The sequence below is a fragment of the Acinonyx jubatus genome, chromosome E2 (genome assembly GCF_027475565.1).
Source record: "Acinonyx jubatus isolate Ajub_Pintada_27869175 chromosome E2, VMU_Ajub_asm_v1.0, whole genome shotgun sequence".
NCBI lineage: Eukaryota > Metazoa > Chordata > Mammalia > Carnivora > Felidae > Acinonyx > Acinonyx jubatus.
Window position 1 is genome coordinate 42,095,949 of NC_069396.1, and position 19,402 is coordinate 42,115,350.

Here is a 19,402-nt window from a genome sequence, read left to right on the forward strand (position 1 = left end):
AAATTCCCTGAGGGTAGTAGACCACCCTGCTTTCTTTCTGGTTTGTCCTTACTTTAAGGGTGTAATTTCTGGCATCTCAGTTATATGATGTAGGTCTCCTATTAGACTCCATATTTTAGATAGGCCCCAAGCTGTGTCCTGAACTCCATAGCCAAAAAGGAAATAAAAATCAAACTTTAAGTTCATCTTCTTTAGCAAATGCCCCGAAGATAAAGAGGAAACATCTATGCTTCTCTTTCTGAGCTCCTTTATTTACCTGGTTTTTGGTTTCTTACTTTCTTGCCAGCTCATTGATTCATTTAATAATTTATTTAAAAGCTGCTTTCATCTGGCATTTTTAGTTGCTTTCAATGGGAAGGTTGGCCAGAGTATCTCATCCATTGCACTGTCTATAACGGACATGCTCTAGAGTGATGTTTCTGAAACACCAACTAGATCATTTTACTTTACTGTTTAAACATCTTCAGTGGTTTCAATGTTTTCACAATAACATGGAAACTCCTTAGCTTGCTACCCAAAGATTTTCTGATCTGGCCTCTGATCACCTCTCTAACCTTACCACCTGCACAGCATTCTCACATCTCTCTGTCTTTTGTGTGTAATCTCTTCTCCCAGCTTAGCTACTGCAGAAAACCACCAAAAAGTCAGTCCGGGTACACGCTCTCTTGATCTGTTCACAAACACTACACTGCTTACCCTCATTGCAGTGTAAATCATCTGTTGCTAGATTAATCCCTACAGAAACCACAGGATATAATTTTCCAGCACAGGCAATGGCCCATAACAGGTATTCAACAAGTATTTCTTAAGTGATTAAGTGAACAAACCATTATTGCTATGGTCCTGAGGTTACTGAGTATTAGAATGGACTAAGATTTCATAAAAGATAGGGGATATGAGTCAGAATACTTCATAAAATTTAAACTTAGAAAAGATCTAGATAACCTTAATCTGATACTAATTTTCCAAAAAGTTCAAAGTCTTAAAATTTCTCACAAGTCATATGTTCTGAACCTTTTCTTCAGAAAAACCCCAGGCAGTTAAATTAGAGCATTGTCTTCACAGGTTTGCATCTTCCTAACAAAATTCTGAGCAGCACTGGATGTTCATTTCTTGCTTGGAAAAACAACACAAGCCAGATCAGGTCTCAAAGAACAGAGCAAAATGAAGAAGTGATGTTGGGGGATGGGGTGGAATTGGGGAAGTAGGAGGAGATTTGGCCTTTTTTTATAAACATGATGATTGATTTGTACTAGAGTTGACCTGAATATAATCTAGTCAGTAGCATTAATCTTTACTAATATTGGCTATAGAGAACTGTCCTTACATTTCCTCTTCCCTTCCAGAACTGTCTCCAACTGCATTTTCATCCTCTGGGATAACCCAAAAAAACCAAAAAGTGCCATTTGAAATATAAAACCAAGAAACACAAAAATTCCAACTGGAATAAGAAATCAGATGCAAAGACATTAATTTTCACTGTTATTGTTCCAGCTGTTATACTGTTAATTGATACAACCTATTTATTCATAAATAAATGTATTCATAGCAAAAATATGGATAATCAAACCTGATGTAACCGTCTGTCTAAAGATTCAAATTTCTTCAAACTTAGAAAATTCTTAACTGCAATTATTAGTCAGTGCTGGAAAAGAATCTTCCCTAACTTACAGTACTTTCTGCAGTTTGGTGAAGGTAAAATTTCTTAATTTGGCAATTTGGGTGGATTAGCATCTTTTCATGCTCTACAGTTAAAGGGTTAACATTAATTAAGGATGCATGATTTCAATTATTATGCCAATATATTTATTAGGTAGCTACAAAAATGCCCCAAAAGAGCTCCATACATTTGATGTAATTAAAATTTTGTATATTTAAATTTAGGGTTTCTATATTGCTACTCACTAAAAACCAAGAGCAAAGAAAACAACCTCAATACCCAAGAGGTGAACATGATAAAATGGTGTGTTCAAAGCTAAATGATGCTCAATCACAGCTATGCACTCTGTAGGCCAAACTCCTTGAGACATCTGGCAGTTCAATTTTGGCCACTTGCCAAGGCTATCTTTAAATAGGGGGTGCTTTAAAATGGAATTCTGGGGGCGCCTGAGTGGCTCAGTGGGTTAAGTGTCCGACTTCAGCTCAGGTCATGATCTCACGGTTCGTGAGTTAGAGTCCCAGGTCAGGCTCTGTGCTGACAGCTCAGAGCCTGGAGCCTGCTTTGGATTCTGTGTCTCCCTCTCTCTCTTTGTTCATCCCCAGCTCATGCACTGTCTCTCTCTCTAAAAATAAACATTTGTATGAAAAAAAAAAATGGAATTCTGCATCAAAAGTGGCTGCCCACATCCCAGCCAATACCTCATGCTTTTCAGGGGACATGTGATCCATGAAAACAAGGATATGATAATTGTTCCCCAGGGGGGCATCCTAAGATACTCAGAGAGGCTGGGCTCCCTGCTCCTGGCAAGGCTCACACTCCAGGTTGTCCCTCTGCAGCCTGAGCAATAAAACTTTACTACACCTATGTTCCCAGTGAAATATCAGCATAAGTCTTGTTTTCTCTCTTGCATATCTAGAAACTAAGGAGACCCACCACACAATACAGGCAACCAAACTTAACTTCTATTAAGTTATTTTAGTATAACTGATCCATTGACACTTTGAGCATGATGTTAATCTTTCTGCGTCATAGTTTCCTCATCTGTAAAATTGAAAGCAGCCCACTGGCCTCACAGAGTTGTTGTAAGGAACATTCATGAAAAAGCTATGCAGCTCACAGTTCCCCTCTCGATATGGCAGATCTTGGGGACAGGGACTCCCATTGTGCCTGACACTTGTGAAAGCTGATAGATATATAAAATAAATGTTAGGTAAATGCTCTAGTTATCTTTTTCTGCCTAACAAATTACCAAAAGCTTAGGAACTTAAAAACAACAAAAATGGGGGCACCTGGGTGGCTCAGTAGGTTAAGTGTCCAACTCCAGCTCAGGTCATGATCTCATGGTTTGTGGGTTCAAGCTCTGTGTCGTGCTCTGTGCTGACAGCTCAGAGCTTGGAGCCTGCCTCAGATTCTCTGTCTCTGTCTCTGTCTCTGTCTCTGTCTCTTCCTCTCCCCCGTTTGTACTCTCTCTCTCTCTCAAAAATAAATAAACATTAAAAAAATTAACAACAACAAAAAATGTATTACATCATACAGGTTCTGAGAATTGGGAATCTGAAAGATTAGCTGGGTGGTTTTAGTTCAGAGTCTTTTATGAGGTTGTAGTCAACCTGTTACCTAGGGTTTCCATCATCACAAGGCTCAACTGGCACCGAAGAATCCACGTTCAAGTTCATTCACACACTGTTGTTGGGCCTCAGTTTCTCACAGGCTTTTGGCAGGGGGCTTCAGTTTGTCTCTACATAATGCTACCTTCAGACTGCTCACAACATGGTAACTGGCTTTCCTCACAGCAAACAAGGAAGAAAGCAAGAGAGAGCCCCCAAGATGGAACTCACAGTGTCTTTATGACCTATCTTAGAAGTCACACACCTCCACTTCTGCCATAAGTTTTTGGTCCCACAGACCAATCCTGGTATAATATGGGAGGAGACCATACCAGGTAATGAATACTGGGAGGTGGGGCCCATTGGAGACCATCTTGGAGCTGGCCACCACATTAAATTAATGAATAAAAATGCCCCTTAGGAAATTCCCATGCTCTGTTTATCCAATTTCTATGAGAAGGTTCCCCATAAACTTCTTATCCCACACTTTACTACTTGCCTCATCTAGGAATGGGATACAATGGTGGGTGCTAGCCACTGGTCTACATTTCTTCACTGGGTGGAATTAATCTATTTGAACTCAGAGTAAAAATGCCCTCTTCCTTCTGAGCTCGTTCATGGCAGAAATCCTGGTTAAGTGAGTCTACTCTGTGGACCTGAACATTCCTTTGGATGGACAGTTCCAAGGTTTAAATTGGCTACAGAGAGTCAGAGGAGCCACCCAGCCAGGATGTCTGGCCACTCTCTTCAATGTATCATCACTGTAACAAAGTGATATTCAATCTCCATCCATGTGATTCTCACTTCTCTCCTTGGTTGCTTTTGAACTCAGGCAGGGAACAAGAATATCCTTTATCAGCAAGCAGTCAGATCCCAGTAAGAAGGAACACCATACCACAATGAGGCAATTTCATGTAATGGTACTAGGATATTTTATATAATTACAATTGAATAGGATCAATCATCATTTTAGGAACTTTATTCATTGATTCCCCTCAGTGAGATGAAGAAAAATTTTAATAGAGTAATTAGGTTACTTTTTTTCCTGGAAATTTAAATCCTTAATGTTCTTTACCTTTGTAGGGGTATTTATTCCCTACAGAATGCTAAATCAGAAATTTAGCCATGGCATTGTAATGCATTCAGGGTTTTAGTAACTTACACTCAAACTGAAATGGAATAACCATGAGATGCTAAAGGATTGCAATTTTATAAGGTTCAGTCACTTCTGTTTTTACACACCACTGGACTCCAGCTCAGCCTACTTTGTGATGTGATTCTTGAGTTCCTGTGAGATACAAATGTACTTCTTCAATTTTAAGATACATTTCCCCCACATTTTAATGTTTCTGTGATCAAGATGTCGAAAGAAACTTGACAGTGCTGTCTTTTGTTATTATACGTATGATGCATTCTAAAATTGGTGGTGTTTTAGAATTAAAAAAATGTAAATTTATGGCACCTGGGCTTATGGAAATTTTCCAGCTTGAACTGTCCAGGTGAAAGTTGTTCAACACTAACATTTGGTATGCTTTACCTGATGGTTTTTGATATGTGATTGGCCTGTGTCTCCCGGAACCCTGATTGGCTTTGATTTTTTGGGAGATTTGGGGAATACTAAACCAATGACATGTCTAGCTAAATAGGCCATTAGCACCAACATGAGCAGAGACTTCACCAGAGGGCACACGATATCCTTTATTCCTAGGTTGTCCTGGATGCCTATTGGGGCTACCTTAAGGAGTGAGCTCTTCTACTTGTGTCTCTGAGCCCTGGAAATTGAACTTAATTGTAATTCTTCCAGGGTGAGGTAGGGCCGGGACATCCAGATAGGTCGCAGAGGAAAGAGGTTGCTTATAACATCTAAATGATAGAAGCACAGGCTAGAGAAAGGGTCCTTGACTAAAGTGGTAAAATATGCTAGAATACTGGTCTAAGAGAAAGGGAAAGCAGCAGTGAGTGATTTTGTGAGGGAAAAAAAAAAAAAAGGATGGAAAACAACAAACTTCAGCCCTTGGGAGTTTAGTGTATGTTTTATATGAGAATTAGCAATGATGTGGAAGTGAGCTGCTAACATCCTCAACCACACCAAATGTTTCTTTAGGTCACCAATACAAGAAAAAGAGTCAGTCAAGAAAAAAGATTTGGGGGGAAGATTAGATTCAACCCGTGAGAATAGAATCCTTGGCTTCATGTTGCTGGCTAGGAAATATGCTACCCTTGTTTGAAAGTATTTATATTCAAAAGAATTTCTGTATTGGCTTTATCTATAAGCCCAGGCAGAGGTGAAGGTGAATATAAATTAGAGACAAATAGTCTGCTATAAGCCATAATATGACCCATGGCAAGGCAAAGGATCCACTGGTGATAAAAATGCACTACACTGTCCAGGGAAGGGCACAACCTCAGGCCAAATGTTCTCACAGCAATTTACAGAAGCCCTAATTTGGAGGCCCGATGTGAGGGCAGTTAGTCTGTGCAGTTATGTTGTTGCATGTACAAAATGATTCCTTATCTAGTCCCTGTAGCTTCATGTTATTACTGCACAGTCATGAAATGTAAGGAGAATGCCCACTCCATCTTTCAGGGTGGCACCTACCTCTAGCAAAAGGTGAACTCCTAGCAGCCACGTTTGTACCACCTGACCAGGATCTCTGGCCACAGCTGGCTGGATCAGAGGGTGGACAAGTGTCTAGCTGAGCCAATCTGATGCTGAGAATGATGAGTTTGATTTGGACTATTTCCTTGTATGATGGGACATGAACCTGGAAAATAGAGTGTGTCTATCACCGCCTTTGAGGCAGGAAGAGAGGAATGAAACTGATTCTGCAGGAAAAGGGGAGGCAAAGGGACCCAGAAAGAGGGACACAATAGGTACAAAGAGTCCTCGTGGGTCCTGGTTCTAGTCCTTTCTCAGGCCTTAGCCTCAGCTCCATTGAACGGCCTTCTGTGTTACAATGGATGTACCAGTTCCTTTTGTTTGCTTATGAGTCGTTAAGATAGGACCATAGATTTAATATAACTTAATATACCTCGTATTTCTCTGGTCTAAGTGTGAACCACATTGTTCCCTGCCACCCACCCCCTGTCCAGAGCAGGCCAGAGGGATGAAGGAGTGGGAGGCATAGTGTTAATCTAAAGCTGGCTCTTGTGGCAGAGAAAAAGATAACTTCTAATATAGAAGAAAAGAATTATGACCTCCTTATTCCCTGCTAGCTATATTCCCAGCTTTGGAGCAGTGACTTACACATGGCAAGTACTACTAAATATTTGTTCAACTGAATTTAAGTAGACTGACTGATTTTAATGTCTCAGACTAATGTCCAACACTAAGCATCATACTTTATGTGGTAACATTAGAGGCATCCTCAGTGAATGAAGAATGAGGAACGGATAGATGCTATTTCTGTTATTATTTAATGCTATCCCAGAAACACTAGCCAGTATGCTAAACAGGAAAAAGACAGGACATAAAATGCTGTATAAACTTCTGGGCAGATGGAATAGATGTACTCTTCCCTAGTCCTCCAGCGAAGTACAACTAAAAACCCTTGACATTATATACAAAATGAACATAACACTCAAGGTGGAGAGAAATAAGCAGACTGGCTAGGGACTTTTGGCATGACCACCATATTGTCCTCAAGGAACCACATGGTAGTTAGTTATCTGGATTTTCTTCTGCCTTAAGTATCTCAGGCTTGCATCTCAAGAAGCTGCATCCTCGCACACCGAGATACACAAAGAAACAAACAAAACAAACAACAATCCCCTTCAACGCTCTGCTCTTTCTAACCAAAAGACCAGGAAAGAGACTAGAAAGACAGAACAGGTTTAGAAAACAACTGTTCTACACCAGCTAAATGCCCTAGGAAAAAAACATGGCCCCACCTGCCAGCAAAGGGTGAGTATAGAGCCTAGACTTCCAACCTCACTAGGCTGTAATGAGGTGCCTCAAACCCCCTGTCTGGGTGGTTCCAGAAAAAGACTGAGTGGGGAGCTGGGATTTCCACCCCCATCCTCTCCCCATAGAGGCAGCATTAGAAAGATCCAGGACTTCCAACACTGTCCAGTGCTAATGAGTCTAGTGCACCCCTCCCACTGTGGTATCAGTGGAGGCCATGTGGACAGTAATAATATGCCACTCTGGTGGTGTCAGTGAAGCCCTACTGGGGAGCCAGAACCCCCACCCCCGGCCAGCAGTAACAAGGAGCTTCTTCCCTTTACAGATACCAATAGAGGCCAATTCTACCACTGCCTGGCAGGAACAAAGCAGCACCACCTTTTTCCTGGTGTCAAAAGAAACCAGCTAAAACAGAGGTTTAAATGAGATACAGATTCTCATACTACCCAAAATGTCCAAGTTTCAATCAAAAACCACTCATCATACCAAGAACCAGGAAAATCTCAACTTGAACGAAAAAAAGACAACCAATAGATGCCAATACCAAGATAATAAAGATGTTGTAATTATCTAAGGAATATTTCCAAGTAGCCATCATCATATGTTTCAATAAGTAATTATGAACAAGCTTGAAACAAATGAAAAAACAGTAAATCTCAGCAAATGGTAGAAGATAAAAGAAGAAGTAAATGGAAATTCCAGAACCCCAAAATACAATAACTAGAGATTTGTTTAAAAACTCAATTTGTCAGGGCACCTGAGTGGCTCAGTCAGTTAAGCATCCACCTTCAGCTCAGATCATGATCTCATGGTTCGTGGGCTCAAGCCCACATCAGGCTCTGTGCTGACAGCTCAAAGCCCAGAGCCTACTTCAGATTCTGTGTCTCCCTCTCTCTCTGCCCCTCCCCTGCTCATGCCCTGTCTCTGTCTCTCTCTGTCTCTCTCTCTCAAAATAAAATAAAACATAAAAAAAATTAATAAAAAAAATAAATAAAAACTCAATTTGTTTAAAAGCTCAACATGGAGGGGTCAGAGAAAGAAGGTAGGAACAAAGGAAAGAATTGATAAACTTGAAATTAGAAAAATAGAAATTACCCAATCTTAACAACAGAAAGAAAGCAGACTAAAAATAAATAAATAAATAAATAAACAAACAAACAAACAAACAAACAGAACCTCAGGAGCCTGTGGGACTATAACAAAAGATTTAATATTTATGCCATCAGAGTTCCAGAAGGAGAGGAGAAAGAGGGTGTGCCCAAAAACTATTAAAAGATATAATGGTTAAAAGTTCCTCCAACTTGGCAAAGACAGAAACCTATAGATCGAAGAGGCTTTTCTGACCCCATATTCTAAATAGGATAAATCCAAATAAATCCATGCCAAAACACATAGCTGTCAAACTTCTTAAAGTTAAGGGCAAAGAATATATCTTCAAAGCAGTGAGAGATCAACAGTGCTTTAATTACAGGGAAGAGAAATTTGGATGACTGCAGACTTCTCATCAGAAACCATGGAGACCAGAAGGAAGTGGAACAACAATTTTCAAGTGCTGAAAGAAAAGGACTGTTGACCCAGAATTCTATACCCAGCAAAAATATCCTTTAGGAATAAAGTAGAACTCAGGACATTTTCAGATGAAGGAAAACTAAGACAATTGATTGTCAGCAGACTTAACAAAGAATGGCTAAGGAAGTTCTCTCAACAGAAATGAAACTATTAATGAAGGAAATTTGGAACATTAGGAAAGAAGAAAGAACAATAGAAAGAATAAAATATGGTTAAATATATTTCCCTTCATCTCTTAAATTTTCCAAATTCTTTTAAAGAAATTGTAATACTGTCTAATGTGGTTCTAAATGTACACACAAGAGGGGCAACTGGGCGGCTCAGTCGGTTAAGTGTCAGACTCTTAATGCAGCTCAGGTCATGATCTTACGATCTATGAGATGGAGCCCCACGTCAGGTTCTGTGCTGACAAGCACAGAGTCTGCTCGGGATTTTCTCTCTCCCTCTCTCTCTCTGTCCCCACCCCCCACTTACATACACTCTTTCTCAAAATAAATAAATAAACATAAAAAAAATAAATGTATACACAATAAATACTTAAAGTAGAGGAGGGGAAAGGGACATAAAGGGAGATAAGGTTTCTATGCTTCATTCAAAATGGTAAAATGTTGGGATGCTTGCGTGGCTCAGTTGGTTAAATGTCTAACTCTTTTTTTTTTTAAGTTTATTTATTTATTTTGAGAGAGAGACAGAGAGAGAGAATACCAAGCAGGCTCTGAACTGTCAGCACAGAGCCTGACGTGGGGCTCAAACCGTGAGATCATGACCTAAGCCAAAATCAAGAGTCAGATGTTTAACTGACTGAGCCACCCAGGTGCCCCAAATGTCTCACTCTTGATATCAGCTCAGGTCTTGATCTCAAGGTTATGAGTTCAAGCCCTGCATTGGGGCTTAAAAATAAATTAATTAATCAAATTAACTTTATTTATTTATTTATTTTAAAAATTGTTTTATGTTTTTATTTTATGTTTTGAGAGAGAGAGAGAGTGCGAGTGGGGGAGGGGCTGAGAGAGAGGGAGACACAGAATCTGAAGCAGGCTCCAGGCTGAACTGTCAAGACAGATCCTGACATGGGGCTCAAACTCACAGACTGTGAGATCATGATCTGACCTGAAGGTGGACGCTTAACTGACTGAGCCACCCAAGTACCCCAAATTAATTAATTTTTTCAAAACTGTGTTGGGCTCTGCAACTGAGCATGGAGCCTGCTTAACATTTTCTCTCTCTTCTACCCCTCTACCCACTCTCACTCTCTCTAAAATTAATTAATTTTTAAAAATACAATTATACTCTGAGACCTCAACACCTCTCTCTCAAACATTAATAGAAAAACTAAACAGAGGAGCACCTGGGTGGCTCAGTCAGTTGAGCATCCAACTCTTGGTTTAGCTCAGGTCATGATCTCACGGTTTCATGAGTTCAAGCCCCGCATCTGGCTCTGAGCTGGCAGCATGGAGCCTGCTTGGGATTCTCTGTCTCTCTCTGCCCCTCCCCTACTTGCACTGTCTCTATCTCTCTCAAAATGAATAAAATTTTTAAAAAAGAAAAACTGAACCGAAAATCAAGGATACAGGCAACAATACCATCAACGAACAGAATTGAAACATTTATAGAATATTCCATCCAACAATAGCAGAATACATATTCTTTTCAAGTGTCCATGGAATATATACCAAGTAGACCATATCCTGGGTCATGAGACAAACTTTAACAAATTTAAAAGAATTTAAATCATACAGGGTGAGTTCCTTGATGACTGTGGGATCAAATTGGAAATCAGTAACAGAAGGATGAGGAAAACTAAACAACCAATTTCTAAATATTCCATGGGTCAAAGGAGAAGTCTCAAGAGAAATCAGAATTAATAAGAGAACTTTTAATTTTGCAAAGTGGCCAGTTATAAAATAAATACATAAAAAGCAGTAACAATATTCAATTAAAATATGACAAAATAATCCTATTCACAGTAACAATAAACAAAATTAAAATCTAGGAATATACTCAATAGCAAGTGTGCTGGAGTTATATGGCAAAAAAAAAAAAAAAAAGAACATTAAACTTGACTAAGGTCTGAAACTTGGAGATACAGACAAGCATACTCTAAAATTTATATGGAAAGGTAAAGGAACTAGAATAGCTAAAACAATTCAAAAAAAGAAGAAAAGCATGGGAAGAATCTGTCTACCCAAGTTCAAGACCTATTATATAGCTACAGCAATCAAGGCTGTATGTGATTTTCTATATTCTTGGATGAGTAGTTTTAATATTGAAAGAAACCCCTTAATTGTCAGATAAATCTACAAATATAAAAGAATTCCACTAAAATCCTTATGAAATTCACCAGGGAAAAGAAACACCTGATTCAGCCAAGAATAGTTTGCAGAAGAAGGGTAATGGGGTGAGACTTACCATACCAGATACTGACATGTATCGTATAGTTTCAATAATTGAACTATTTTACTGGTGGAGGATTAGACAGGCAGGCCAGTGGAGGAGAACAGAAAGTTCGTAGTCAGAGCTATGCATATGCACAAATTTAGTGTGAGTTTTTGTATGTAGATGTATGTTTCATATGTCCATAAATGTATGTTTCATATATTTTGACCTATTTTCTTGTTGTTTGTGGCAGAAGGAAAATCGAGCCCTGCATCTCCCATATGCCAGAAACACACATCCCTGGCTGCTTTCAGAGAATAGACCGTAGGGGGTCTGGGCCACAAAGGGGACACAGCAGTGGAGCCCTGTGGTAACGCAGACAAGAGCTGTGGTTTGGAACAGGAGTGGCAGAGCTGTGAAAAGTGCTTGATTTGAGTGGATTTTGAAGAAAGAACCAACAGAAGCTGCTAATGGATTTAGCAGGTGTGGGTGAGAAAGAGTGAGAAAAAGAACGAGCAACTGCAAGAACAGAGTCCTGAGCTGGGCAAGCCTGGAGATGGTACAGGTTTCAGGGTGATTTAGGCTGATGTATATTTGACATCCAAGTGAAGCTACTGGATAGGCAGAAAATACAGAGCATGCCTATGAACATACATATCTGTGGTTTTCAAATTCTCCACAATGAACTATATTATGTTTAATTATTTATTACTGTTATCATGTATCACTATAATTATTTAATTATGCATTTATTAAATATGATGATATTTAGTTATTGCTATTTAATACTTATTTCATCCAAAAAAAATGTGATTGAAAAAGCCACTGGCTATTTCACTGAATCCAGAACCTCAAAATCCCCTTCATTTCTAAGTTAGCAGATTCACCCCCCTCAGCAGTTCAGAGATTAAGGAACGCATGTGAGGCTCCTCAAGGAAGCAGAGGCAGTTCGGGAGATGACTCCCTGGAGCCCCGGACAAATCTTCTGCAGAAGGAAAAGTGGGCCCAGCCTTAACACTACCCAACACAGTGACAAGATCCAGTGCCCTAAGGTGGAGGAAGATCTTTCCTCACTCTGCCTAGGAGGACAAAACGGCAGCTTAAAGATGTTGAAGACTTAGACCTGACATCCCGGTAAGGAAGTGGGTTTAATCCCACAAACACTGACGATGGAGCACTTGCTACTCTCCAGACATGGGAGGCACAAATGGAAACATACCAAAGGATCTGCAGTGCAGGAGGGGAAAGAATTAATATCATGAGCAAGAAGGGAAAGGAAAGGAACGAACATTCATCAGCAACCACTCGGTCGCCACTTAAACTAGGCTGTGAGACAGGAGTCAGTTTTTGCACAGGGGGGTGTGGCAACCACTCCAGCACAAATGCCTGGCTGCAGGGGCAGGTCCAAAACATGAACAACAGACTGGGGAGAGCATCCCAGCCAATCCCCAGCCCAGGCAAAAGGTGGGTAAATCCACTGAGAAATGAACAAATGAACTTGCACTTTGTCCTAAAGAATAACCAGAAGTTTCTTCCAGGGAAGTAACCTTCCTGGCTTTTGTTTTCCAGATGCCTGAGCTCCTTGAGTGGCAAGAGGAGAAAGACTAAATCTGCGGGGATGCAAAAGTGTGCAGAGAGAACACAAGCCACCCATCTAGGGAGGGACTGAGTCAGCAGGTGCCATGAGCAGCAGGGAGAGTACCACTCACTGGGAGGTACCAGCCCAGTGTACCCCGAGAGGCTGGAAGCTGGCCCCAGGCTCCCCTAAGCTCTCATGATCAAGCTCATGATACAAGCAGCACAGACATGTGCCTTCAAGGGAGCTTGGAAATGAGGCTACTGGGGTGACTGAAAAACTAAGATGGGCCTCTTCCCACATTGTCCAGGCACCAAACAAGCCTCCCAGATCTTTGTGAGACCCTGGGAGGGAGGACGCTTTATTCCCACTCCCCAGGATGAATAGGATCAAATTTCCCTCCAACCCAGTCATGTGGGAATTCAGAATTCAATTTATTTTGATTTAAAGGAAATAAAGGGAAGCTTCATTTCTTTTACATGGGGGGTCTATAGACTAAGATGAATATCCTTCATAGAGGTTTCAGAGCCCCCTAGTCATTTATTTATGGAGCAAAACTGGATGGGGTCAGTAGAAAAGATGTTCAACTGGGGCTGTGGTTTTATAGCTCGTACGGACAGCTTCCCTCATTATACACATAATATTTTCACTTCTGCTCCAGGCAGCCTCTGGACTGGCTGCTGGCAGCACAGACTTAACAACGACACAGGCCCTGCCATTAGGGACATCAGTCCAGAGGAAGAGGCAGATGTGCCCACAAATGATTCCTGAAGTCCTTGGAGCTGACAAAATTCGAGTCCAGTTTGTCACTATTCATCTGAGACCAGTCCTGCGTGGTCAGTGGTCAGGAACAAAGCATTGCAACCCAGAGGTGGGTGCCTGCACTGTAAGCTACAAAGTTTCCAGGACCCACACTCAAGGGTATGCCTGTATAATTCAATCCAGTTCAGCACTTGTTACAACATTTCGTATGGGACCCCTGCTCTCTAAAGGCCCCCATGACCAATAAGTATTGTGAAATTATAGGAAGACCCCAGGATTCCCTAACAGTGAACCAGAGTGGTAAGAGAGGATTAGGAACTGAAAGTTTTAGTTCGGTACTAAATACATTCATACATACATACAGTCTACATGGACAAGTTATGTGCTTTAAAAACTAAGATTCTCTGGCCCGATATAGTGGACGAGGCATATATGATTTACGTTTTCTTTGCGTCAGCCAGAGAATCCCACCTGGGAATAAAAGCACACTCAAACAGGACCAATCCAGGAGGGTTTAATAAAGAGATTATTTACAAAGAGGTGGGCAGGGTATAGGTAAACCACAAAGGATGGGCAGTGGCCTTTGGCCAGTAAGACTGGGATCCTTTGCCACACCTGGTCTGAAGAGGCGAGCGAGGCTACTATTGTCTGGAACCAGAGGTCTTTGTGAAGAGGGCCACCTGCTGAAAGCTGTGTCCTTTCTTAAGGGACTCAGCCAGCCCAGGGCAACCTCACTGGGAGAAAGCTGAAGGAATAAATACCGTGGCCTCACTCTCCATAGGAGAATCTGATCAGGCTTTATAATAACAGAATGTGAAAAAACAGAATTCAAGGGAAAGAAAAAAGGAAAGATAACTGAAACTCTAGGAAAAACTAACAGCAAAACCAAAACTAACACCATAAACTCTAAGAAAAACTAACAGCGTAACTAAAACTAACACCACAAAGTCATAACAAAATATTGTGAAATCAAGGCAGATTTGAACAGAAGTTGGCAGATTTGAAAAAAGAATGGAATAAATTCTGAGTAATGGATAAAATGACCTAGAAGATACTACTAATATAATGAATAAAATGTGGTTTTTCTTTCGTGAATAAAGAAAGGGAATCGGCAGAGGGGATGGGGATAAATACACCAGAAAGGTATGACCTAAACAGAACGTAGACGAAAACATGATGTGACTATGAGCAATTAGTTGAGTATAAAAACAAGTTCTTTTGAGCATTCTTCTGTGCGTAGCACAAGAGTAAGGTCACTGGAATCACGGAAAAGGAATGTAATCATAGTCTTAGCTCCAAAACAAATAATATTTACTCTTTATAATGTACATGGCTTACTGCCTACAACTCTCTTTTCCCAGATATCCACATAGTTGATCCCTTACCTCCTTCAGGAATTTACTCAAATATCACCTTTTAGACAGACCTTTCTATCTAAATTACAAAACAGGCGTGCACACACACGCCCACTACATATAGCTTAATTTTTTCCCCTAAGCACAACTAGCATACTAAATTTTTTTACTTTTTCATCTTGTTTATTTTCTGTTACTCCCACTAGAAAGTATGTTCTGCTAGGGCAGGGATTTTTTTTTTTTTTTTTTTTTTACTATCATATTCACTGCTGTTACCCCAGCACCAAGGAGAGGGACTGGCTATGGTAGGTCCACAATGAATATTTGTTGCATTAATAAATGTTGAATCAAGCCATAAGCAAGTCAGAGAAGCCATGACCGTGTTTCTGTGATAGAAATTAAATGCCATTGTGCTTGGCAATGCAAAAATAAAGGCACAATTCACAGAAGTTGAGGGGGGTGGAAAGTAAAAAATAATAATAATAATAATAATAATAATAATAATAATAATAAGAGAGGGAGAAGAAAGGTTAAGAGTGCTAATATTCTTATTTTACCACATAGATAATCAAGATGCTGGTCAGAGGTGGTGAAATAAGAAATGCAGGTTTAAGAAGGTTCTTTCTTTCTCTTTCTTTCCTTCTTTCTTTCTTTTCTTTCTTTCTTTCTTTCTTTCTTTCTTTCTTTCTTTCTTTCTTTCTTTCTTTCTTCCTATTTTTTTAGAGAGAGTGCACATGAACAGGGGAAAGGGGCAGTGGGGGAGACAGAGAGAATCTTAAGGAGGTTCCACACTCAGCATGGAGCCCCACATGGGACTCAATCCCACAATCCTGGGATCATGACCTGAGCTGAAATCAAGAATCCGACATTCAACCAACTGAGCCACCCAGGCTCCCCTAAGAGTATAAAAAGTTGCATAGGTATCGGTTAAAATAACAAAAAATAATAATGTGACCATATTGGTATGAGTGAACCAGAGGAGGCAAAAGAAATATAAACTAAATTTTATCTAACATAACATAAATCCACTAGATTATTCTGAAGAGGAGACATTCAGAAACATAACTATAAGCATAGTATTTATAGTGTGGAGATAATCTCAGAAGACCTTATAGTAGAAATGATTAAACATGATTGCTGTGAAATTGTATTTTCAATAATAAATAACCACATTGTATAAGACTACCACTTTCTGTAGATAACAATGATAAACCCTGGACAAAATTTTTTTTTTAATATATGAAATTTATTGTCAAATTGGTTTCCATACAACACCCAGTGCTCATCCCAAAAGGTGCCCTCCTCAATACCCATCACCCACCCTCCCCTCCCTCCCACCCTCCATCAACCCTCAGTTTGTTCTCAGTTTTTAACAGTCTCTTATGCGACAAAATATTTTTAAAAACTATTTGAAGGCACTAGAAAGTAACCCAAAACAGGCATAAAGAGCAAAGAATCCAACCCTTGAAAGAAGGGAATTGCACTGGTAAGATCTATATTCTTACTAATTTTCCCAAAAGTCACTTTGTAGTCTGCACAAAGGGAGCATCTAGAAACAGAAAGCCTGAATTGGCTTCACATGTTAGGGTTTAAAGCATCCAGAGAAGTAGAAAATTGAAGGGAAAAAAGCCAGAGGTTAAAAAAGAAGCCACAGAATGGGGAGTCTCACATTTGTGTAAAAACTTCCCTCAAATCCTTGGCTGGCCCTGAACTCTAAGAATCCTGCTGGAAAGCAGCAGCTGGAAGACTGGAAAAATTGAACAGAGATTTCAGTTGTCACCCACTTCAGGGGAGACGGTTTGGATTTGGAATCCTCCCTAGTCAGGGGAACTTGATAAACACTTGGGCTTTCCATTAAACCCACAGAAGGGTCCTACTTTGAAGGCCATGTCCCAAGACAAATAATTTGCCATAAGACTAAGGGGAAAACTGAAACACATTCACCCTAACAAAATGTCATCCTAAGAAAATAAAACAACCTTAAGTTCAAGGTGACTGACCACTTGACCACTAATTAGACTATTTAAGAAAACAAAAAGAAACACTCTTTAAAGAACTATAACAGAATCCAGAGTTTCTGCAACATATCACAGAAAATGTCAGGTATACAATTAAAACAGAAATTAGACATACAAGGAAACTACAAAATGTGACTAATAGTTAATGGAAGAAAAGCTCTAGTCAATAAAAATAGATCCCAAGATGATCCAGATGTTGAAATGCGTAGATAAGGACTTTAAAACAACTGTTATAAGATATTCAAAGAATTAAAGGAAATTTCAGCAGGAAATGGAAACTTGACAGAAATTTTAGAACTGAAAAGTACATCTGAAATGAAAAATGTACTGAATAAGCTTAACAAAAAATTAGATACGGCAGAAGAGAGGTAAGCATACTTTAAAATGGATCAACAGAAAATTTCCAGTATAAAAAACAGAGATAAAATCTGAAGAAAAAAAAAAGTCTCAGTGAACTCAAGAGATAATATCAAGTGGTCTAACAATACATGCTACTGAAGTCTTAGAAGGAGACAGTGAGGAGCAGACCAACATTAATAAAACAATGACCAAAAATTCCCCAAGTTTAGTAAAACAAAAACAAACAAAACAAAACAAAAACAAAACTTAAAGGTTCAAGGAGCTCACCATCTACCAAGGAGAATGAACACAATCACACTTAGTTACATCATAATCAAATTTCCAGAAGCTAAAGATAAAAGGAAAATACTGAAAGCAGCCAGAGAAGGGAAAAGAGACATATCACACATGGGGTACAAACATAAGATTTTTCATTGATGTCTCACTAGAAATAATGGAGGCAAGTTGACAATGGAATGACGTCTCTCAAGTGTTGAGGTAAAATGCTGTCAACACTGAATTTTATATTCAGCGAAAATATCCTCCAAAAATGAGATGAAATAAAGATATTTTCAGATAAATGAAAGTTAAAAGTATTTGTCATTAGACTTGTAACACAAGTAATGCTAAAGGGAGTTCTTTGGGCTAAAGAAAAATGATACCAGAAGGAAACATGAATCTCAGTAAGGCATACAGAACAGTAGAAATAGCAAATTATTTTGTAAACATACAAGACTTTTTTATTCCCCTATTTACTTTAAAAATTGTTCAGGGGTGCTTGGGTGGCTAAGTCAGTTAAGTGTCCAACTCTTGATTTCGGCTCAGGTCATGATCCCAGGGGTCATGGATCAGGGCTCAATCTGATGGAGCAGAACCTGCCTGGGATTCTCTCTCTCTCTCTGCACCTCCCCTTTCACATGCACATGACCTCTCTCTCTCTCTCTCTCTCTCTCTCTCTCTCTCTCAAAATCAATGAACATTAAAAATGATAAAAATAAAAACTCTTTAAAGCAAATAACACTGTAAGATGGGCCTTATAAAGTACGTAGAAATAAAAGATATAACAATGGCATATAGGATGGGGTGGAAGAGTTTATAAATGAAATGATTTTATTTTGAGGTTACTTTTATGAAGTGTGAATTATGAACTCACATGGAAAGTATAAAGTGTGAAATGAGATGGGCTAGATGTGAAGCATTAAGTGAACAGAGGTACAATATAATTTTTTAAAGTTTATTTTTATTTATTTTGAGAGAAAGAGATAGAGAATGAGCAGAGGAAGAGCAGAGAGAGAGGGAGACAGAATCCCATGCAGGCTCCACACCCTCAGCACAGAGTTGGACACAGGGCTTGAACTCACAAACTGTGAGATCATGACCTGAGCTGAAATCAAGAGTCAGACACTTAACAGACTGTGCCACCCAGATGCCCCCAACATAATTTTAAATAGGATTTTATAAGGTAAGGATATATAACGCTAACCTTTTAAACCCTCTAATATATAATAAAAATTGGAGTAACTAAAAAGCCAATAGTAGAAAATTAAATGAAATCTGGAAAACATTGAATTAATCCAAAAGAAGGCAAGATAAAAGGATTAAAGGAATGATGGCCAAAAGAAAAAAGATAAATAACAAGATGATAGGCCTACTCTCAACCACACTAATAATTGCATTAAATGTAAATAAAATATATACTTCAATTAAATGGCAAAGAATGTAAGACATTAGATAAAAGCAACCCTCATCTATATGCTACCTGTCAAAGATGCACTTTAAATATAAAATAAAGTGCAACCAAAAATAAAAGTGTGGGAAAATATATACCATGCTAACACTAAGCATAAGAAGGCTGCCATGGCTATTTTAATATCAGAAAAGTAGACTTCAAGACAAAGAATATTACTAGAGATAGGATACAATATTTCATAATGATAAAGCAGCAACTCATCAGGAAGATATAGCTATCCTAAATACGCATGCACCTAATAACAGAGCTTCAAAACGCATGAAGCAAAACTGACAGACACAGAGGGAGAAGTTGACAACTACACAAAAATTAATTTGAAATGGATCATGGACCTAAACTTGTAAGATAAATTACAAAACTGCTATAGAAAACAAAGGAGAAAATCTCCATAACCTTGGAGTAGACTGTGATAGTATAATAATAAATTATATTATATTAAACTTAATAATATAATATATAAATTAAATGACAATATGTAATATAATA

The 19,402-nt window shown here is 39.1% G+C and overlaps 1 long non-coding RNA gene across 1 annotated transcript in view; it reads right to left on the reverse strand.

Annotated features, from left to right (window-relative positions):
- Nucleotides 1-1,343: 1,343 nt before the first annotated feature.
- Nucleotides 1,344-19,402, reverse strand: part of LOC128313150 (uncharacterized) — a 70,496-nt gene continuing 52,437 nt past the window's right edge. Inside the window, exon 3 of the long non-coding RNA XR_008293408.1 lies at nt 1,344-1,373. This is a non-coding gene — a long non-coding RNA (uncharacterized LOC128313150). The remainder of the gene's footprint in view (nt 1,374-19,402) is intronic.